Below are 23,728 nucleotides of genomic sequence, written 5' to 3' on the forward strand. Positions count from 1 at the left end.
CTGGGTTTTCGTTGGAACACGATCAATTGCAGAGTGTAGCTGACTGGGCACAAAATGGCGGATCTGTTTGCCACGTGTCAGGTGTTTATGCAGTCGGAGAGCACGTCGGCCTGGCGGTTCCAGATGCTTCTGGGCCTCATGGCTTCGTGCGTGCTGGCTATTTGTCTTGCTCGTCTCAAGATGAGGCAGACGCAGATGGCTCTTCAGAGCTCCTGGCTTCAAGCAGTGGAACCAGATTCCAAAATGATACTGGTTCCACCTTTTATGAGGAAGGAGCTCTTGTGGTGGTCCTCTCTGAGCAATCTGTCAGTGGGTGCTCCTTTCCAGGACCCTTACCCACTATTGACTGTCATGACGGATTCCTCCCTTCTGGGTTGGGGTGCAACGTTGGATCATCTCCAGGTTTTCGATCTTCGGTTGCCACAGAACAGACCGCTTCATATAAATTATCTGGGGCTGCTGGCGATATCCCTGGCGCTGAAAGCGTTCAAACCAGGCATTGTCAACAAGGTGGCCCGTGTCCGCACGGACAATGTGGTGTCCATGTTCTATATCAACAAGCAGGGGGGTACCAGGTCTCATCCTCTTGTGGATCTTGCCATTCAGATTTGGGAATGGGCCATTCAGCATGGTATCTGGCTGGTAGCAGTTCACATCCCGAGCCAGCTGAATGTCACTGCAGATGCCCTCAGCTGACAAGCAGTGGTCAGCTATGAGTGGGAACTATACGAGGAGATCCTCTCAGATATTTTTTGCTGTTGGGGCACTCCAGAAGTGGACCTCTTTGCGACATCGACAAATAGAAAGCTTCCTCTGTATGCCGCCTGGAACGGCCTTGGAGCCTCCTCTCTGGGAGATGCTCTCGAAATTCCATGGCACAACATGAGGGCTTACGCTTTTCCGCCCGTTCCTCTTATCCATCGGGCGCTTTGCAAGCTAAGGAACACAGTGAATTGCTCTCTCCTGTTTATAGCCCCTTGGTGGACGGCCAGGATTTGGTTTTTGGAGCTTCAGCATCTATCATTGTGTCCGCAGCTCAAGCTTCCGGTGATTCCTGATCTTCTTCACCTGAGCGATCAGCAGTTGTGGCATCCCTCCCAACAATCGTTCAACTTGGCAGAATGATGCCTGAGTTCAGATCTTTGGAGCATTTCAATTTGTCCGCGGATAACATACGCGTTATTCAGGCGGCCAGGAAATCTTCAACAAGATCTCAGTATAGGAGTAAATGGTTACGTTTCTGCCACTGGTGTTTAGCTAGGCAGCTGGGCCCCAGGGAGGCTACTAGCGACATAGTCCTGTCTTTTGTCTCACATCTGGCAGAATCGGGCATTCATGTTTTGCCTTGCAGGACTTATTTGTCGTCTGTCAACGCTTACCTGTCCACTGACCTGTGCTCTTTTTCACTGACGAATCCGGTCATTAAAATACACTTTGCGGGCCTATTACATCTTTACCCTCCTGTTTCCAACCCGCATCCAAGGTGGGATCTGAATGTGGTCCTTACAGCCTCGGGTCATAAGCCTTTTGAGCCCATGGCTACTGTCGATTTTTAAGTACCTTTTGTGTAAAGTATCCTTTTTGATTGCTTTGACTTCGGCAAGCTGTGTAAGTGAGCTTCAGGCCTTGTCTGTAGAGCATCCATTCCTTACTTTTCATAATGACAAATCCCTCCTTTCTTCCGAAGGTGGTCTCTGATTTTCATTTGAATCAGTCAATATCATTGCCTGTCTTCTTTCCAGACCCGGCCTCAGAGGCCAAAAGGCTTCTGCCTTGCCTGGTCGTCAGAAGAGCCCTTAAATTCTATCTGGACAGAACATCGGAGCTTAGGAACTCTTGCCAGCTTTTTGTGACCTTTGGAAATCCGCAGGGAAAGCCGGCCTCGAAAGCAACCATCTCTCGATGGATTGCTGCCTGTATTCCTGAGGCGTATACCATTCAGGGTCTTTGGGCCCCAAAGGGAATTCATGCTCATCTTGTGCGGGGCAAGGCGGCTGCCGTTGCCTTCCAAAAATATGCTCCCTGGGAGACCATCGCGAAAGCGGCTACGTGGGCCTCCTCATCGGCTTTTTGTAAACATTACTGTCTGGGTCTGATCTCCAGGGCTGATGCTCAGTTCGGTCAAGCTGTGCTTAGGAACCTGTTTCAATAAGGAATTTCCATCCATCCGTAATTCCTGTGAGGAGTGCTTGGGAATCTCCCATAAGTATGGAGGAAAGGGGACGGGACATAGGAGTATAATAAAGCTACTCACCGTAGTGACAGCCTTACTCCTAGTCCATAGTCCCCTTTCCTCCATACTAATGGGACATTCCATCCTGTGGGTAACTTTATTAGACTCACCCGTTAATCAGAATCCCCCGGTCATGGACTCACCAATTGACAACCAACCTCTTCTAAATGAGGTGCTAGTCAAAGCGGCAGAGCATTTTCAGATAGAGACTCAAGAAATACAACAAGATAAGGATTTCGTAGAGGAAATCCTTGGGAATAAGAAGACTCTTAGTTTATCCCACTATTCAAATCCATTCAGCGAAAAATAGGGTAATCACTGGAGACCCCTAATCTAACGCGGGCAGTGAACCCCCGCGTTGAGAAACTGTTTAGACCTGCCCCTGCTGACCCGCTATATATCAGATGGCAACTAAAGCCTGATTCATTAGTTGTAACTACAACAAGGAAAAGAGCTGGTACTCCCTTGGCGTCCTCGGAGGCTCTGCCTGACAAGGAAAGCAAAAGAATTTACACCATGGGTAGAATGGTTACCTCCTCCGCGGCTCTCCAGACTAGAATTGCTAACAATTGTACCCTGTTAGCCAGTTACAACTGCCACAAATGTGATCATTACTATCATTGGCCCCAGAACCACTTAAATCCCAACTTGCCCAGGTAGCCGCAGAGGGCAGAGCAGTGTCATGCTGCTTATTAAAGACCAATCTTCACGCAGCAAACAATGCAGGCAGAATAATAGCGGAGGGTACTATCATCAAGCGTCATGCTTGGTGGCACCAATCGGGTTTTAAACCAGAGACGCAAGCTACCCTTATCAACATGCCCGTTGAGGCCAATGTGCTCTTTGGTAAGGCTGTTGAAGATGCCTTAAAAACAGCCAAAGAAGAGTACGAGACTCTCGTCTCTAGGACAAATCGCCAATAAACCCATTGGCCAGAGGGGAAACTGGAATTTTTGTCGCTTTTGCAGCCAAAATTCTCAAAGGGGTTCCACTTATAGTCAAAGCCAAGGTACTAACTGGGGAAACAATCAGGGTCAGTCCTCCCAGTATTACCCTAGAGGAGCACGCAGAGCCCGCGGACGCTGTAGAGGCAACTCCTCCCAAGGTGGCACTCCACCTCAAAAGCATTGACTATCCGCTTCAGGTGCCCTCACATTCCTCTCCAGTCGGAGGGCGCATATCCAGACTACCTAGGATGTGGAATAGAGTGTTGATCCAGAATGCAACTGTGACTGGTATACCTGTGATGTGTCGGAGGGTACCGAAACAGCATTTGCTGCCCTGTCTCCTTCTGCTGACACATTTAAATGGGCCAAGGGAAGTGTAGTGGAGCAATTGTTGGCTAGAGAGCAGGTGCCCCCCTGCCTTCCCTAGAAAAAACAGAATTACAAAATCAGAAAGAACACATTTAAAACTGCACTTTAAATTATCCTGGAAATGCAGCTGGCAAAAAGAATAGTTAGTTTTGCTACACAAGTAGTGAAAGAGGAGGCATTAGCTTGCACAATTAGTGTGTCTTTTTAAATAGAATAGAGTAGGTGGCAGGAAAGTGTGTACCAAGATAGGGACTCATGACGCTAGTAGGGCAGTATTTCTATAGGTAAGGATGAGGTTGCAGCGGACCTATATGTAGAACTGAGATGTGCCAGGCATTCACCAGGTTCTCGGTAGGTAGGAAATAAATATAGAGCAAATATGTCCTGCAGAAGAAACATAAATGTGCCATGTTAAAATTGCACCAGCAGAGAATTCAGCTTGCTGCTTTAAGAAAAGCTCAGTTAAGCACGCTTGGACAAATCAGGGAAAATGCTGTAGCAGGCTAGATGGTTACTAGCCAAAGGAATCTCGATGCAGAGCCCTTGCAGGAAGCGTACATGGCGGAATAAGATATTATTGTGTTAGGTCAGCTGTCCTATAAATCAAGTTGCAAAGACACAGCAAACCGTTTCAAGTTCATAGCATCCCAGGAAATCAGAAGGCGATGACAGATTAATGTATTCTGCACCCGGCTCTTTGTGAAGGGAAGACGCAAGAAGCGGCTAAAGAAAAAACAACTAAAATGCTGTGATGAAATCTTAACAGGGTAAGAGCAGGATGACTCACAAAAATAATTATTCATAAATATGTCAAGAATAGGATGGCGATCACTGTTGTGAGAAACATGTTCTTGAGACTGGTAACTCATGACAGAGGAGATAACACAGGCTATTTGATTTAATGAAAAAAAGGTGACATGCTTGTCTCTCGCTCTCTCATAAATATATCATCATGCAGCCGGTTATGGATAGTGTGACCGTGTTGTAACCAATCACTTCAGAAGCAATTTAGGGCCTACCAATTCATTTCCAGGTGTGATGATTTAGCACTTTTAGGGGAAGGTCCATGGGTGGGATTTTAGATAACGATTGTCCAATCCCTAGTTGTGCACATATATGTTCAATATGTAGTTTAGTAGAGGGAGCCAATGATTAGGCGTGAAAGGTTTCCATAACTGTGACATCACAATGACTCATTCATGTTATATAAACTCCTGTTTTCTGTTCAAACATTGGAGAATGTTGGAGCTTGGCTTTTATCTTGCTGTTTCCCCAGTGTATTGCAATAAACTTGTTACCTTGCATTTAAGATAGCACAATGACTCTGTGTTTTCTCTTTTTTGACAAATACCAGTTAGAGGGCAATTTGGCCTTTTCTGACCCCCTTATCAGAAGTGTAAATTGAGACATACAAAGTAAAAATGCAACAGAGAAATACTTGCAACTTAATGCCAGTGTGCCAAATAGGGCTCACTGGTCGAGTTTGATGTTGATAGGACCATTGGTACAGCAGTAGCAATGAATCTCTTGCTCCGTCTGAGAGGGCCCTTCTTTGTGAAGTCCTCTGACTTGTACATCTCTACGCTGAAAGGTTGGCTGCATACACAGAATCCATTTTCTCTTTTGCATACTAATACTCCAACAAGATGATTTTGACAGACACACCCAAGAACGTCACAATTCAGTAACTGTTATCAGATCGGCTGAATAACATTTGAAAAAATGTTTAGTACCATGTCGTGCATTCTTGTGTGTGCAGTATTGGCGATGCAATATGGCATTTCACGAACAAAAGCAATTTCTGGAATATTAAAACGTTATTTTAAAATACATAATACAAATGGCAAAAGAAGACCATGTAATATAAAAAAAAAGAACTACTGTTCATATATCTTTGAAGAGTCTGAGCAATATTATAATTTTAATTGCAATTAACGCCACACTTGAAATTCATTTTCAACAAGGATGAGTGGTGAGAATTATTAGTCGACAAACCTAGCTGTACAATGAAAATACATGAGGAATGGATGCTTCCTTTAGTGTTTACTTTTTGTGGAAAATCGGCTAGCATGGCCTGCAGTGTGCACCCAATTGAATCTGCAGTAATGATGGTCAGTTATCGCACATTTTGCTTTAGACTCTGTGCTGTTGACATGGTTCTGATACTTTTGTGGGCAGAACTTACATGGGCAGCCACATGGTTTTATCGTATTTGACTCCTCTGCATTTGGACTGTGAGACGCGTGTATAGATGTCTAGGGCTGTGGGATGGCAGATGGTGGAATGTCTTTGAAGCCATTATACATTTTGATTTAAAGAAAATTGCCCCAAGTGCTCAATGGCATGAAAAGGTTACATATCGCGACCAGTAAAAGATGATGACAGAAAGGGTGATGTGCTGAGTTGAGAGTTGTGTAACACACCCTGGTAGTACCAAACCCCTTTGGTCGGTTCAGATAGGAATTGCTGTTTTCTACAGTGGTGTTTTGAAATAGTTATGCAAAATGTGGGTGGGGACTAAGGGACTGTTCTTTTGTTTTAGTGTATTTTAATTAACTGGCTTTGCCCAGCTAGATACACTTTTGTAGAAGTTTTGGGGAGTTTTGTGTGGATTGTGGCATGTCTTTGAATTTTATATACCTTTTGATAAGAAAACCTCATTTTTTATGAGGCTGGGGGGTCTACATCTCATGTGATGGGAAAGCAGCTTGTGAATGTTCCCTGCCCAGTGTTAAGAGTTCAGTGATGGTGAACAGGGGGGATACTCCCCATACTACCCCCTGGGGCATCATCCACTAGGTTGTGGAGGTCCCCCATTCCATTGGTCACCGCACTAGAAGTCCCCAGAATAAGGCAAGGTACTTTGTGACAGTATCTGCTGTAAACACATGGTATTTCAGTGGAGAATTTAGTTCTGTGAAATGTGTACAGAATGATTAGGAGTGTGTGTTATGAAATTGAATGTACGTGGTACTTATGCATTTCTTATATATATGTGTGTCACTTAACTTGCATTTCACGCTGATGTTCGTTTCCTTGTTACTTGGTTGCTTCATGTCTTTGTGCGGTCTGTAAGCGAGTGGTTTGTTGGTATGTATGCTATCTAACTTTATTTTGTTTTGATTCTAAAATGTGAGATGTGTAATATCTTGCATAGAATGGAAAGTAGCATAAATGACGCTTCGGTAAATATGATAATATCCTGGAAGTGTCAGTCTGCAGCAAACACCTGTTGAAAAGAATAAGAATTGGACTTATGTTCCAATTTCTTTAAGCAAAAACACTTATTCTTTTAACCGCTCACCTAACGAGCCTAGTTCGTTATGCTAAACAATGGTCAACGATTTTTATTTTATTTTGAAAACTGTTATGAAGTGCACTATACATCCATGTGGCTGCTTCAATGGGTTCTGTGTACTCTTCTCTGGTGAAATTGCCATTGTTTTAAAGAGACAAATTTGTATATGGCACATCAGCAGCTACATAGGTGTCTGATAAGAACCACAAATACCATCTAGTTAGTTCATTTTCCTGCCTGCTTTAACACTGTACGTGAACTCTACACAGTGCGTAGCCCTAATGTACGGTTGTAGCCGTGGTTAAGGTTTACTTGTGTATAGTGCAAAAATGGATGCAACACTTGAGACTCCATTTCACTGGGAGAGTAAAAGGAATAGTGTGCTCAAAAATATTATTGTCCCGACGGTTCGGGCATGTGTTTTTAAGCATACATTGATCGATCGTACAAATATTTCCTATGCATCTTACCGTAGTTTTCCTCTTTTTTTACACATGGGAAATCGTGCAGCAGGGCATGGCCATCTTGTGATAATCTCATCCGTTGCCGCATCGCCCAAGGTGGACTGCCCTGGCGGCACTAAATCATATCCCCCGCCCCTGAGGCTGACATCACCAAACCTAGTGATAATCTCCGCCTATCTCCATGACGTTACTGGGCAGCGTAGCCAAATGCGCCCAGTCATCACCTACGTGTTAACGTTGGTTTACGTAGAACCCGGAATATCAACACACATCATCGCACAACACAGCGCGTCACAATTTTGAAAATAAACTATACTTTTCAAGGAAATAGCAAAACTGTACAATTTGTAAAGTACTTTTATTTCACAATAAACGCTCTGAGAACATCCGGCGATTGCCATATTCAAGCAAATGGGTACATTTTTTCTTTGTTCTCGATCCTCAAATGTTTATCGTGAGTCACACGGTGTTCCTTTTGGGTATAAGAAGCTCATTGGACGTACCGTGAATCGCAAGGCTTGGGCATCAGCTTGGCGCTAGGTCACCGTAAACGATGTCAGGTTGCTCCACATCGCTGGTACCGCGTAAGGGCATATCGGCCCGTGTCGATCGTCCCATAAAAGTGTCATCGTGCTCCAGCCATTCAAGTGTATCTGCAGCTGCCGGTTAATTCGGCCCCGTGTTAAAACTAATGATGAACACAGACGTGAAACAATGGGAACACAGAGAAAACAACGTGGAAAGTAGTCTACAATTTGCTTCAGAGGTTAGTGCTATGGAGTATGTTCAGCTCGAAATGGGATGCGGAAGTTGACGCTACAATTCGAAGACCAGATTGACGGCATTGTAACTAAATATTAGCGTGGAATTTGGCTTTTGTGGAACCTGGGGGTACCCAGTGGTGGACTACATGCATCTCGATGCTGGACTGCCCATGTGCCCGGGACAAAGACAAGTACACGCACAGGTTGTATTTGCGTGTCATTGCATTATGCCACAAAGAACAACCCAGTACAATGTAAGCCAGCAATAATGGTTGGCTAATGATATGTTGACTTGTTGGTCTATAAAATCGTTGAAAGTAAAATGTACATAATATTCAGCATTACCATTCTCACGGCGTAACGCAGAGACTCTGTTCAAATCAATGTATTTTCATAAAATGAAATTACATGTTCCTTTGTCCAGTTTTGGAATGGTGACCCTTATCATATTTGACGGTATTACACCCCTCCCTTCATTCATTCCATTCTTTGAAGGTCGAAAAACAATTGAACCTTATACTGTGCACGATGCGTGGGTTTGCTCAGCTCGCAAGCAAAAATTCAAAGCCGCTGACCTTCACTCAGAATGGGAGCCAATAGCCCTTCAGACCATAGTGGCATTAGAAATATTTTTGAAAAACATATAAATTGTTTGCTGCTATCCACCAATGGCGTGCAAAATTTCGAGTGATTTACTTTGTTCCTCTGGAGAACTTCACACTCTCCCAGCGACTCCCACAGCCAGCCCACACCACCTGTCAGCTCAGCCCATCTCTTGTTCACACAACAAATCACGGAAACATTTTTCGCAAGGAGCAAGTCTCGAGCCCTGTCAAAATATGTTTGTACGAGAATGTCCGAGCAAGCCCTGCTGCAACCCCCTCCTGCCAGGCCGCGGTCCCCTGAACCTATGACCGCAGTTCTCCTTGAACGCATCTGGTTTCCAGACCCTAACTCCGCACCACCTCAACCTATATATTCAGAGGCCTTTAAATTGCACACGTGTGTTTGTACTATCCCACTTTGGGTCACTAGCGAGGTGAAGGGTGTGGGGGGGCAACCATTGGGGGTCGGGATTGATAGCTGACAGGTCTGGCCCATCAGAGCTAGAAAGGGGGTGGAGTGACACATGTTAGTTTAGGACAGACTATACTGTGACTGGGGTCTTGTTTTATTAGGAGGCACTCTGGGGTGGTCAGCAAGGAAGGGTCACACTTCTGGTAGATGAATAGCTTTGGAGGGGCACAAGGTTGAACAAGCAGTAATTTTCCAGCAGCGGGGGGTAAGAGGTGCAGGAGGACATTTGTTGAGATGAATGAACAACTACAAGTCATGATTTGGCCCTGACACACACAGGACAGTGATCTCAGAGGAAGAATTCAATTAATACTTTCTTTGTTCGCAACATCTTGCCTCAGCGCATCCATGAGAAAGGGATTTGGGAGGCGCAGGAGGAAAAAGGTGGGGGCTGCCAGTGCTAGATGTTCGCAGCGCTGTTGAGGGGGAGGGGAAACTTCGCAATGCCAGAATGTGGCCTAGTCCAAAGTTGGAGTAGAGGGTACACAAAATGGAGTCCAAGTCTGTGTAGCAATAGCCCCAACTCTGCTTATGTCAGGGCCTTCTTCCCCATGGCTGCAGAAGGGCAAAGGAGGTGTCCCCCATGAGTGCAAGAGCAGGGTGTCACTTTCGCGTATAATGTATGGGGGCTGGGGGCTCAACCAACCCACAACTTCCTTACATTAGCAACGACCCCAACACATGCCCCCATGAATATATTGGTCAGAGTGCAGTTAGTTCTCACCAACAACCCAGTTTGATGCGCTGTTTTGCTCACAGTCAGTAGTGCCGAGTATCTTATCTAGCCTAGGTCTTATCCCTTTTGTGGAACGAGTAGTTTATTCAGCTATTTGGGCAACTGTTTGGTAAGGCAACTGCAGAAACCCAAAGTTGCTTTCATGCTGTTATCCATCTGGCCCTCCCATGATCAGTGAAGGTCCCACAGTAGCTCGACGAAACTGGGAAGTGTGGAAGCACAGTGTTGCATTGTATGGCATTTGTAAAATGTGTACTTTTTGAGAAAAAAATTGACAAAGAGGATAGTATTCTAAAGACAAATAATTGGATTCTTTATTTGGACACCTTATATAAACAATGTTGATAAAAAAAACAGATGGTAATCATTTTAACCTGGAAGTGAACTTTTCCACGAGCTCTGCTTTAGGTGGACTGGGCACGTTTGCAATGTTTTGTGGCAGTGTATGTGTCCTCGGCACAAAATTGAGCGCGATTCTGTGAGTATGTATGTCCAAGACAGTCATAATAAGATCTTTCACAAAATTGAATTCCATTTCCTTGTATATTGGCTTGACCACCCATTTTTTGCTTCTTTTCATAAGCATCCCAAAGTTTCCCACAGTCCTCGATTGTTCACGCCCTACATTCTCGTTATGCGCTAATCGCGCTAGCAGTGTCCTATATTGCATCCCGTCTATGCCGTAATGCAATCTCATGGGCCTGTACTTTAGGCACATATTGTGGAACACCTCCAAATCTCGCGTGTATCAGAATTCAGTGAGTCCCTTCAGATCTCTTGATGTTTTATCAAACACAATCTTCTCAAGAGCTTTGTGTGGAGGTGAAGATGAAATCAACCACTTCTTCTTGCGTTCCTGCCCCAGCGACAAAGGGCCGTGTACACATTGGTGCAAATGTTGGTTTTCTATCCAAGAGTGAACGTTGGAACAGTGGTCCATTAGTGACCACAATTTTTCTAGTAGAATTTCCACAGACCCATCACAAGTTTTGGAGCTCAACCAAAGATGGTTGCTGAAAGACTGGAACCACTGTAAAATATTTTCAGAACCTTTTTTTTCTCCTGCAGCTGAGATTTTTTTATTGATTGATTTGGCAACGTGCCATACATCAAATTGATGGCGAATATTTGGAAACGGCTCTCTCATTGTCTTGGCTATTGAAACATGTCTATTCGTGGCTATGAGGTCGATTTGCATTCCACTCGATTGGAGATCTTCCAGGGATTTTATGAAACCAAGTTTCTCCATTGCCACTGAGGATTTACATTCGGACACCTGCACGACCACCAAACTCACAATTTTTTTAGTTTCCATGTCCTGAAAGTGGTATGTGCAGTACTTTGCTGAAAATCCGGGGCTGTCACACTGTCCATCGCCAGCTAGCCTCAACCGTTTTTTTGAGACTGTACTTTGAATAGACATTTGTTCATTTTTCCAAGCTTCACTAATAGCAGGGAATAGATATTGACGTTGATATTTGTAGTACTGCTTTTTAGAAAGGAACTGGAGTCCCACAAATTGGCCGAAACTGGACAACTTACTAAAAGTAGAGCCTCTGAAAAGTAAATCAGCTACACACAGTAGATTTCCAACTGCCATTTCTCAGGCATCGGTTAAGCGGACCATGAAAATTCTGCATGGAGCATTTCACAGGTGGCTTGTATTTTGAGGTTACTGCCTTGTGATACATGAGTCACATTCACCAATGGCTTCCCGCATACTTCCCCTCTCACTGGATGCACACATTTCAGCATCATTATAATCTCCATCAAGCTGCTGTCGAATAAAATGTATTTGGGCTCCTTTATTAGACTATCATCCTGCATGACTGTTGTTTCTGACTCAACTGTGCTTGACATATCAGACCAACTGGACAAACTGTAGTCGATCTTTGGCTAGGTCCTCTGTGAATTGAGTTGATTCTTCAGTCTATTATTTCAGCTTCTGTTACTTGAACACAAATCGGAGAAAACATCAATGTCGATTGTTTTTTGGGTCGCCCTTTTTTGGCGTGTCGATTGTGTCAAGTGTATTGCATCTAATTCTAAAGCATCTTCATTACATTCAGTTTCACTAATAGCAGGGAATAGATATTGACGTTGATATTTGTAGTACTGCTTTTTAGAAAGGAACTGGAGTCCCACAAATTGGCCGAAACTGGACAACTTACTAAAAGTAGAGCCTCTGAAAAGTAAATCAGCTACACACAGTAGATTTCCAACTGCCATTTCTCAGGCATCGGTTAAGCGGACCATGAAAATTCTGCATGGAGCATTTCACAGGTGGCTTGTATTTTGAGGTTACTGCCTTGTGATACATGAGTCACATTCACCAATGGCTTCCCGCATACTTCCCCTCTCACTGGATGCACACATTTCAGCATCATTATAATCTCCATCAAGCTGCTGTCGAATAAAATGTATTTGGGCTCCTTTATTAGACTATCATCCTGCATGACTGTTGTTTCTGACTCAACTGTGCTTGACATATCAGACCAACTGGACAAACTGTAGTCGATCTTTGGCTAGGTCCTCTGTGAATTGAGTTGATTCTTCAGTCTATTATTTCAGCTTCTGTTACTTGAACACAAATCGGAGAAAACATCAATGTCGATTGTTTTTTGGGTCGCCCTTTTTTGGCGTGTCGATTGTGTCAAGTGTATTGCATCTAATTCTAAAGCATCTTCATTACATTCAGTTTCATCTTCATCTGGTGGAGCTCTCGCATTGTAGCAATGGTCCAACAACACTTTGCCGATTTCGCTGGTCACATTCAATTCATTTTCTGGCCCTTGGGCAAAGCATCTCGAGTCTGCTTATTGATTTGAACATGCTGCGCCTCAAATAATAGTTGTTCCATGGTCGAATCAGTTTGGCAAGCACCATCTCTGATTTCTGTAGCTGTCTGTGTCTCCATAGTTCGTACACCATAGGGCAACTAGAAGACAGGTTGGAAAAACATGTTCAATGTAAATCCAACATACAGTATATGGCACTTTTGATTTTTTAAAAAGCATGTTATGAAGGCACCAGCACAAAACACTGTTTGAAAAGGAAAGTGTTTGTAAATTACCATAGCTTTTCTTGGTTTTCTGTGAAACCTTCTTCAAATTATTCCATCGCACACATGGCTTACACAGATACCCTTGTACACCGTGTACGTCACTTAGTCAAAATTTACATTTCGAATTTCACCTGATTGATGGCTAGTTTACTCGATAAAAGATGACTGTGCAAAACCTACTGATTGAAATGTTGCACTGAAGCAATTTGAAAAAGATGCTCGTTTATAATAATGTCAATGTCAAATGGTATCAGATCTAGGATCAACTTTCTTTCTTTCAAGGGAACTGTCAGTACACATACCCCTGGCTCTGTATCAGCTCCGAAGGATGATGTAATTGTAGTCGAAGTACCAGCATCACCCTGTAAAACAGTACTTGTTTTAGTATGGATGAAAAAAAGTGAAATTGAACACACACAATGTGATTCAGAAAAAGGTACATATAAAAAAAATCATAAATGAAACATTATGTAAACAAACGACAGGATACGTAAATATGATCATATCTCAAATTCCTTGCATAAAACATTTCCAGAACTGAATGGCTAAATAATACTACCCGATGCACGCTCGAAGTTGTTGTTGACTCCAGGAAAGACATGGATGCAGAATCTTGCTCCTTCATATTCAGTGCGTTGTCATGGAGTTGTAAAGGGAAAATTAGATTTGATTTAGAAATGCTACCCTAAAAAATGGACATGTAAAGCTACCGAATACGAAATGATTATGCTAATTTCCAAGGGGACTATAGCATAGTTATCTGTGCCCAAAAATCGTTTTCTATGATGCTCCTAAAACCAAGGACAGATGTTTAGCAAAATGGGGTTTAGTTATAAAGCAATACAATCTTGTAAATATGAAAAGTATCGTAAGGGATATTTACACCTAAAACACCAATCCGTCCATGTAGTTACCTGTTCAGTACCCCAAGGCCTACAGCTAAGTCAGGAACCGTGACTCATCTGAGGCACTGTGTGCATGAATAGTCGGAATTGCATTTGGAAGCAATTTACGAGACGTTCTGAGTCGATGCTTCTTTGTGTACTGCGATTGGTCGTACATATTCGTGGCAAAGTGAAGGCTGCAGATGCAGAATCGATCACCCTTAGAGCCCCCCAAGACTCCATGGGCTCTACTTTCAAGCTCTTCCGGCACCAAGCCGCAATATCTGACCCATTCTCTTATTGGATCTATATTCCATGGGAATACATGCATTGTAGTGCCGTTAGGTTTGTTATGGGTCTTAGAGCGGCAACCGTAAACCGTACTTGCAGGCATTGTTAGAAATTCTGTTAAAAAAAAAAGTCAACATTATTAGAAAATTGCTTTGCATAAAAGCATGAGAAAGATGGAATTATAGCATACATTTTTCTATGCAATCTATGATTTAGTCGCAAAACCTGTGTAGCGTAGCGGGCTGTATTATAGGATAACTTTCATACACAATTCATTGATGTGATGAAAATCATACCATGTTACTCATCCCTTGAATGCACTATATGATATGGCATTTATAACGTGCCTATACACAGGTGTTCCAAGGCGCGACGAGGCAAGGGAGGGGGAACAGAGGGAAGACAGACAGCGATCCTACTAGGCCAGGTGTCTTTCAGATCAAGCAAGTGCATGGGAAGGGGAGGGGGGAGAAGTGCGGGGTGGGAAGGGGGAGAGGACTGTGCAGTACATGGGATAAGAAAATAAATAACAATAGGTAAAGTATGCCAGCAGGTGGCAAGTGCAAGGGTAAGTGCAGACAACAGGTGTCAAGTGCTGGTAGTGGGGCTGTAGGGATACAGAAAACAGTCCCAAAGTGCAGGGTTGCCAGGAGGGCAGTGCAGGCGTGCAACTGGCGGGGGAGGGGATCAAAAGGAAACGTGCTTATAGATACGGTCCGCGAAGGATGCAATTCGATCCCAATTGACACTGAGGACAATTGCTATATATCGATAACATAACAAATTAAACTCAAGTCAATGGCAATGAGATGAATGAACATTACACTACTGGGTACGTTTGTTCAAAATAGATAGAAATGTAAAGATCAAGGAGATATGATTAGGTGACCTGCCCTTACCTTGACCAACAAACAGTTAGTTAGATTCAGCAAGCAGGGTAGTTACTAGCAGGAGAACAGGCAAATGTTCACAGGTAGCACGGTGACAAGCTGACTCGCAGTGGTCACAGAAGTTCTCAGGTAGCACGTTCACGAGTTGACTTGCAGTGCTCAAAGATGTTCTCATGATAAATATCAAGTGGTTTATAAAGAATTAGAAAAGTGGGTGTGTGTGAATGAATGACGTGTATATGGCATGGTCTTATGTGGATTGCAGGGGCGCGGCCTGCTTCAAGGGGAGCCTGCCTGGCGACACTGGGTCTGAGGAGGGCATGTGAAAAATGACACCTGCACGTAAGATACCTTTGAAGTGTACATGGTGTTTGGCACCTTGGCTGTTCCCACCCCTGCCAGCACCCTTTGGCAGTGCACACCCACTGGTGCCAACTGCCTTTGATAATGGAGGGGGCCTGAGGCGTGCAGACAAGGCCCGGAACACTGCTGAATGGCGAAACCCTTGATTCACTGAAAAATTGAAAGCAACATTGATTAAAGTTCTGTTGTGTTTTATTTTGTTGCTGATTTTGATGGCACAAATGTATTAAACATTATTAACTTCGGGTTGCAGCACAGTGTGGGAAAATCCCCTCTATTGACCGCTGTCACTGGGGAAAGTTTCTCTAATGGCACCAACGACACAGGCGGATATTACTCATCGAACGCGTTGTCCGAGCCTCCCATGAAGCCACCATGTAAACGAACGACAGGCCACCAGCCTGCACCACCTGTGAAAGAGAAAGATACAAACTGTTTTTAAATGAACAAGATAAGTGTAGTAAACCTTAGTTGAACATCCAATCTTGTATCCAATGGCATTGTTGCCAGTACAAATGTTACTTAGACACTGTACAATATTGAACGACTATGCATTCCATTAAATTTGGGAAACAAAGAAATATTGCTTCATGGTTGTACATGAAATAAACATAAGGAGACCACTATGATTTCCACAAATTGCTAGTGATGTATAGAATTGCAAGACTACATTTGTTTGGTATTGATAGATCAAAGTTACGACAATAGAGGTGACAACCATGAAATGGTAGTGGCCTAAGTGACATCACAACTAGAGTACACTTACTTGTTACTTGGATTGCGGGGGAAAACTGTTGCTCGAAGTTCCTGCATAAGCACCATCATAATCCTCAACACGGACCGTGTGAGGCAGGCTGCCCTGAAGTATGGCAGCTCAGTAACGCATTGTGGCCGTGTTTCGCCTTCCGATATGTAGGACAAGCGTCCAGAGTTTTCTCGGCAGCAGCAGCTCTCCTCCTCGGTTGGCATTACCGCGCACCGATTGCAGGTACACCAGGTGGAAACGTTGTCCATGCGACTAGGCTCAGGCTCTTGATCTGTTGAATCGTCCTCCCAACTGTTGTCCGAAGCCCCATCGTTTGCACATCTTTCTCTTTTGAGTAATTCTGCCTCGGAATACTCCGGCTCCTACTGGTAGGGCTGTATTGTTGCCATTATGGGGCAAAATAAAAATGGATAGTAATGGTACTAGTATCTGTTCGCACGGGCTACGAGCAACAAAGGTAGCTGACCAGAGCACAGAAACGAGGCACAGAATATTTTTAAAAAAGGACAGTGAAACTGTTAAGCTCACATGGTCTCTGCGGGGCGTTGGGGCGCGGTTGGAGCCCTCCCTGGACCTGGGGGTCCCGTGTTGATGGAAGTTCGGGACTGGTAAAGATACCGGGCGGCACCGCGAGAGGCTGCAGATCCAGGTAAGAAATGCGCGTGGCTGCAGAAGGGAAGCGATGGCAGTGCTTCCAGCAATGGTGCGACTGACTCAGGTAAGATGCGCGTGTAGCTGCAGAAGTGAGGCAATGATGTGGCTGACTCAAAGTAAGATGCTGGAGGGTTCCGGAGTCTGAGGGTACACGTGCTGAAACAGGTAAAGTCTTCTGAACGGTTGTAAGCGTTACGCTGCTCTAGCAGACTAACGCGAAGCGCCAGCATGCGGGTGGGTCCGGCTTATATAGCCTGACCCCAGCCACTCCCTTTAGGACCCGCCCTGAGGCCCCACATTGCCACTCCTCCTGCCTTCTGCACGTACCTTCCATGCATTGCTAGGGCCCTGCCCTGTCCAGATGCATGTGCCTTCAACATTCTGTGTGCAAAGCACACTTTATAATGAGCTTGGTGCCAAAGGCGCCAAGACTGGGTCCATTGGGACCCTGTAGGATGTGAAGTAACTGGCCATTGACCAGTGGCCATGACAAACGATTGGATGAGCAAATCTGATGTTGTCTGATGAGCAGCGGTCTGTTTATACTGATTAAGGAAAGAGGCGTCCTGCCATTTCCATGGAGACATGCCATTAGCTGGAGCGCAGATAATGTTGACACAAGGTGTGCATTGGCATTGTGAAATGGGAAGTACGCGTCTAGTGATCTCAGCCTTAGGGGCGGGGGATATGATTTAGTGCCGCCAGGGCTGTCCACCTAGGGCGATGCGGCAACGGATAAGATTATCACAAGATGGCCTCGCCCTGCTGCCTGATTTTGCATGTATAAAAAAGAGGAACACTATGTTAATGCATAGGAATTGTGTGTACGATCGATCAACGTATGCTTAAAAACACATGCCCGAACCCTCGGGACAATAATATTTTTGAGCGCACTATTCCTTTAAGAAGAAACACAGTTTTAAACTGCCGAGTTCTTCACTCGTATGTGTCTGGATTTTGCTGATGCATTTTATTTGCGCTGTGTCCAAAATAAGCAATGTTCGTACCCCAACATATACGTGCTTCAGATGCCCTATGAAAGAATTTCTCAAGAGCAAAGCGAGACATAAAAGGACTGATAAAGCATTTGCCAAGCATACATTCATATTTACAAATACACACTTGGATACATATATTTCAAACCGCAAGAGTTTCTTTCTGTGATTGGCACTTTCATGGTCCCATGCCAGATAGTTTCTTGGTATGTCCTCACAGTGAAAATCGTAAAAATCCTAATCAAGACCAATCGAATATATATGCAGCATAACTTGCACTTTCTTTTTCCATGATTTGGTAACTAAAAAGGGTTTAATGAATGAAAATATTGACTACAGTTTCCTGGCACATACTTTCACCCTGTCCTGGGGAGGATTGTAAATGCCACCTGAACACTGACATGTCAACATGGGACCATAGTACAAGCTTCTTGTTTTGTAATTTTTTTAAAAAATTCTAAGCGTTGTATTGATTGAAAATATGCTATTCACAAAGAAGATATCATATTAATGAATAATTACTTTTGAAACCAGTTGTTGGTCTAGTGTACATAGCATGGCTCCTTGTATCCACTTCTTAAATGATTGCTTAGCACCACAGATAGAGCAATTTAATAAAATGGGCATCCAAATGTATAACACTGCCGATGATGGCAAGTTGATTTTCAATATCACCCAGGAGAAATCTGCGTAATCTTTGACCGATTAAAAACTGAAACGGAGAAGACAGAAAATCTGGTCGTTTGGGACACAAATCCCTAATTTGACAAACCCCTTAACGTTTGCTGCCCGAGTTTGAAACAAAGGAACAGAAGCATATGATGCTTACCTCATGTCTTGACATAGATTTAACTTTCTATGCAAACTCAATTAGCAGCAGTAGTGAAGAAATGTTTCTTCTGTCCGAAAACATGAAAACATGTTTTTCCTCCGATGGCTAATTACTGCAGAGTTCAATTGTTTTTAACATTGCCATCATGCCATCTGGACTCTGCGAGCAGCATGTATCTGGGGATTTCAATGAGTCCCCTAGATCGATTGCAGAGAATAAAAAATAATTCTGCTCATTTGCTCTTAGGGTTGAGTAAGTTAACCATATTTCTCCAGCCCCTCACTTTGCTACATATATTACCAATTTTGACTCGAGTTGAATTAAGCCCTTTTGTACGTGTATGGAAGGGTATGTTGTAAAACCGATCCTTCTTTTCTAATAGAGAAATGCAACCAAAACCATCCAGTGTGCACCCTCTGTTCTGATGACGACATGTTACTGATTGACTCCGAAATAGAGAAAGGTAAGATGGGGAGGAATGACATTAGTATTCAGGGCTACAGTATTATAGAATGCCCTACCTTATCTATGAACTACTGAGGGCCATTTCTGGATCTGTACCTACCTTTTTCATGATACGCAACACTGTTCAATACATGGTCGGGTACCCACAGGATGTTTTTCTCAGCGCTGAGGGGCTTATCGGAGGGCAATGGTGCACACAAGAAGGCCTCAATAACTGAGCCTCGTATAGCCAAACATGTGATGTGTTACCTAAATAATATAGTGTACTTTGCATAATCAATGTAATTAGCCACCTACCATGCTTACAGCTTGATGAGATTTGATTCAACTCTGTTTGAGGATCGATCATATGGGTGAGAGAAGTGCAGTGTTTTAAGCGGATTCTTAAAACGTTCATTTTTTAACAAATGTTTGACTTTAAACCTGTTGGGGTTATGGGCTCCATGTTTTGATGTCTTATTTAGAGGGAGGACTGGGCAGTCCGGGGGTGAGGAAGGTGTTTTCACTCGCTTTGTGCTCACTTTCTTCCTCTTTCAGCAGTCTCCTTTAGTACGTTGACAGGTATTGCAGAAGAATGTGCGATACCTAGGATTTGGGTACTCATTGGTGTTCTTTGTTTTAGAGACCGTCTTTTTTTTTTAAAAAAAAAAATTTAAAATATGTTTTAGTTGAAATTAATCAACCTTTCAAATGTAAATACAATACATAAACATTTAGACATTTAATACATTATAATCTACAATTAAACTTAAATTGAACAAAAGAGAAAAAGAATTTTACAGAAATTCATAAAAAGCAACGTTAGTTAATTAATCAGTAAGTATCATAAGCCAAATGAATATAGCACAAATCAATTCACTTGGGTTCAAGATGTAAACTTACAAGAAAATTAACAGTAGCAAGCTGTAGTGGCAAATATCCTGAACCCAATATTAAAGACCAGGACAGATCTTGGGATGCTAGCTGTAAATAGTTGCAATGTTGTGCAAAATGTATTTCACGCAATGGACGAAGGACAGAGCATTCTGTGATTAGATGCCTCATGGTTTCACAGGTGTCCCTCAATGTGCAAAAACAACAAATATTTTCCGACTGCCTTAACAGTTTTCTTTTTGCCAACAGATCTTTAGTGCCCCACAAATTAAAGCGCAGTTTCAAAATGAAATGCTGATACCTAGGCGAAGGACATCGTATTAAGTATGTGGGCAATGTGCGCATTTTTTTGTGGGGTGAATCGATTTGCGTCGGCAGCACAATATGTAAGACATCCATGTCGGGTGGCAATCCAGTCTGCATAGTATATTTTCAGTTTCGCTTTATCTGGATTATGAAGTAAAAGGTCTAATGAGACCTCTGTTTCAATTAGCACACGATAACAGGACATTAACCATGATTTAATGAACAGGTGCTTGCTTGAAAACAGGTATGATGAAATAGATTTTAATAAGACTTGCGATGTGGTAGACAATAAACATTTCCTAAAAAAGGCGCATTTGCGCCATTTCAAAAGTGCCTGTAATGAAATCAATCCTAGCTCGTACCTTATCCAAGCAACTGGAGTGCAGTTTGGCAAGTGCAAAATGCAACGCCAATATCTCCCCTCCCATTTTGTAAACTGAGGCGATGGAATGTCCTGGAAAGTTTCTAGCCCATATAATAATGCTGGGACAATTTTTGCCATCCAAAAATGCCAAGCAGGTAATATTGAAAATTTTCCATATTTATGCATTAAAATGCTGGCCTGTGATGTTAGTGATATCAGTCTTGTTTCTAGACGTGAAAGATGACCTGTTGGGTGCTTAACAGTCTCGAACATAATGCCCAGGTAATCATAATGTGGCACTCTGATGATCGGAAGATTATTCATCGACCATACATAGGAAGTGCCACATCTTTTAGGCCAAAATACCACAATTTGTGTTTTGATGAGATTCACTTTTAATTCATTGGTAACAGTATAGTTCGAAAAGGTGTTTAATAATCGCTGTAAACCCACTTGTGTTCTAGAGATTAGAAATAGATCATCTGCATAAAAGAGGGTTTGTATGGGATGGCCATTCAGCTTTGGTGAATCTGAAACAATTTTCGATAAATCATGTCTTGCGTCTTGAATAAAGTAATTGAATATGGCCGATGCTAGTAGACAACCCTGTTTGAGTCCTCTTGAAGTTTGAATTTGTTGGGACAACAAGCCATCTAGGGTCGATGTGTCAGAGTGAAGACCATATATTATGTCTACAAGCATTGCAGGGCATTGATCTCTCTGCAGCTTTGCCAAAAGAAGTACACGGCTAACAGAGTCAAAAGCTGCATGGAGATCAATGAATGCAAAGAAAACAGACTGTCTTTCCTGGAGACATTGCATTTTAATTGCATTGAGGGAGAATAGATTCACTGATGTCCCCATGCCTGCTACAAATCCTGTTTGATGGGGATCGCGTAAATTTGCATGGAGTGTCCAGGCATTAAATTTGGAAAGAATAAGTTTTGCAAAAACCTTCCCAGGTGCGTCAAGAAGGGCGATCGGACGATAGTTGGCCGGTAAGCAGCGATCGCCCTTCTTGAAGATTGGAATTACGATGGAAGTTTTCCAAGTGGAGGGTATTTTGCGGGTGCGAAGAATGTTTTTGAATATGAGGTGTAAAATATGTGCCCACTGTTTTGGGTGAGTCTTGAACATGAAGTTCGACAACCCATCTGGGCCTTGTGCTCTTGATGAACTAAGTTGATTTATGATCGACAAGATTAGCCCTTCGGACAATTGGAAGTTGCCAAGGAGCATTTGTGGCTGATGTATATTCAAAGTTAGCAAAGGCTGGATCGTCATATAAAACTGAAAAATGCATAAACCAATCTTTTTTGGAAACGCTGTTGATTTGGGCGTCACCCTGTAAATTGGAGTTATGATGGTTAAGCATCTGCCACATTTGAGCTGAGTTTTTATGCTTCATTGCGGCTAACATAGAAATGCTATCATGCTGGAACCGGAGGGATTTCCTCTGTCTAAGCCAGTTTTTGTATCGACATTTAGCAGTGTTCAGAAGTTGCTGACAAAAAGGACCATTTTGGGAGAGTATATATTTCCTGATTTTCCGATAATCCGCTTTTGCGTTCTTAATTAACGGATCAAAGGTATGTGGGTGCCGAACACGATTGTGTTTTACAATTGTGATCGTTTTTGTGAATGGTTTTAAAAGATCTTGATATGACACCCCGTTAGTGCACCACTCATCTTCCAGGATGGTCGTAAGAGTCTTGATCCCCTGAACACTCCATTTAAGCTGATTTCTGGCAGTATTAACAGTAGCCGTGGCAGTGTGCGTTTGGCATTGCGGACTGTGTGCACGAGACCATGCAAACTGCGCTACCAAGACACAATGGTCACTATTTGGATGGGGCGTAATTGAGAGGCAATGAACATTTTGGAACAATTTTGGACTCATGTAGATATAGTCCAGCGTGCTGGAGCTAGCTCCCCGATGCCAGGTAAAATGTGAATGTGTATCCCCTTCCACTGATCCATTTAATCTATGTAAATTTCTCTCAGCCATCAAATTAGACCATTGGATAGCTGCTGGAGAGGGATTGGAAATGTCACGGCAGTCCAGGTTAAGATCTCCTGAGACAATGGTATGAATAATGGAAGTTCGAGCGAGGGCGAGATTCAATAATGTATTCATGCCATCAAAAAAGACTGCATCACTCATAGTGAGGGGATTACGATAGATGTTCAACAGGGCTAGTTCTTGTGAATGGCCCAAAATAAGTACTAACTGGATCTGAGCACCTACTGAAGCCCACGGAGTAATGGAGAACCCACTGGCACTACGAACACCCACTAATAAACCAGACGAGGGACGGCCGCTAGTTGGTAAGGCTGGAAGGAGCGAGATGTCATAGCCGTCCCAAACTGGGGAGGTAAGAAGCCAGGTTTCTTGCAATGCTGTTAAATGGTATGTGTCAGTGAAATTTGCAAAAGTACAGGGTAGATGAGAATGGCCCCTCGTGTTCCAACTTAATTTGCCTCATCTACTTTTGGTGGTTACTGGCGGTTATAGTCATCGGACTGGGCCTCATCAGGCTTTCGCTGTGCTCCACCATAGATGTTAGATTTGTGTCTAGGATATTGATTTTTCAAAGGCATTTTTTCAAGGTCTTCTGCTAATAAAAAGCCCATGCTGAACAATTGCATTTTGCATTGCCAGATTGCATCTCGAACTAGGCCCGAGGGAATCCATAGCCTGACAATCGATGTTGATAAATCGGAAATGAATTCTATTTGATCAATGTCATTAGACGCTAGCTTTTTAAGATCATCAATATCTCTAAAGATATTAAGAACACTTTTGCGGTTCAAATCATAGCTAGGAAAATTACCCTCTCTGCATTTGAGGATAAGTGTGAAAAAAAAAATCACGTCATGGATTGAGGTGACGTGACACAGCTTCAATGGCATTTTTCGGGGGGGGCCACTGCAAATAAGGCATGTCATTCTGTTTGTTCTCATAATAATCAGTAACAGCGTCTCTCCCTTGATTTTGTACAGCTGAGAGATTCGAAGGACATTTATCTTCTGTAATCCCTGCAGACGTAATCAAGGAGTTTTTCGCCTGTGCAAGGCTAGCAGCCAAGTAGT

At 43.2% G+C, this 23,728-nt stretch overlaps 1 protein-coding gene across 10 annotated transcripts in view; it reads left to right on the top strand.

Annotated features, from left to right (window-relative positions):
* The window catches only part of TAOK3 (TAO kinase 3), a 2,703,337-nt gene that overhangs the window by 309,163 nt on the left and 2,370,446 nt on the right, over nt 1-23,728 (top strand). For 3 of the 10 annotated variants that reach the window (XM_069619190.1, XM_069619189.1, XM_069619188.1), the window contains exon 3: nt 19,010-19,090. The exons of the other annotated variants lie outside the window; for them this stretch is intronic. The gene's annotated coding sequence lies outside the window, so the exon portion shown is untranslated. The remainder of the gene's footprint in view (nt 1-19,009; nt 19,091-23,728) is intronic. 10 annotated transcript variants of the gene reach the window in all.

Source organism: Ambystoma mexicanum, chromosome 10 (genome assembly GCF_040938575.1).
Source record: "Ambystoma mexicanum isolate Mex_15411 chromosome 10, UKY_AmexF1_1, whole genome shotgun sequence".
Classification (NCBI taxonomy): Eukaryota; Metazoa; Chordata; class Amphibia; order Caudata; family Ambystomatidae; genus Ambystoma; species Ambystoma mexicanum.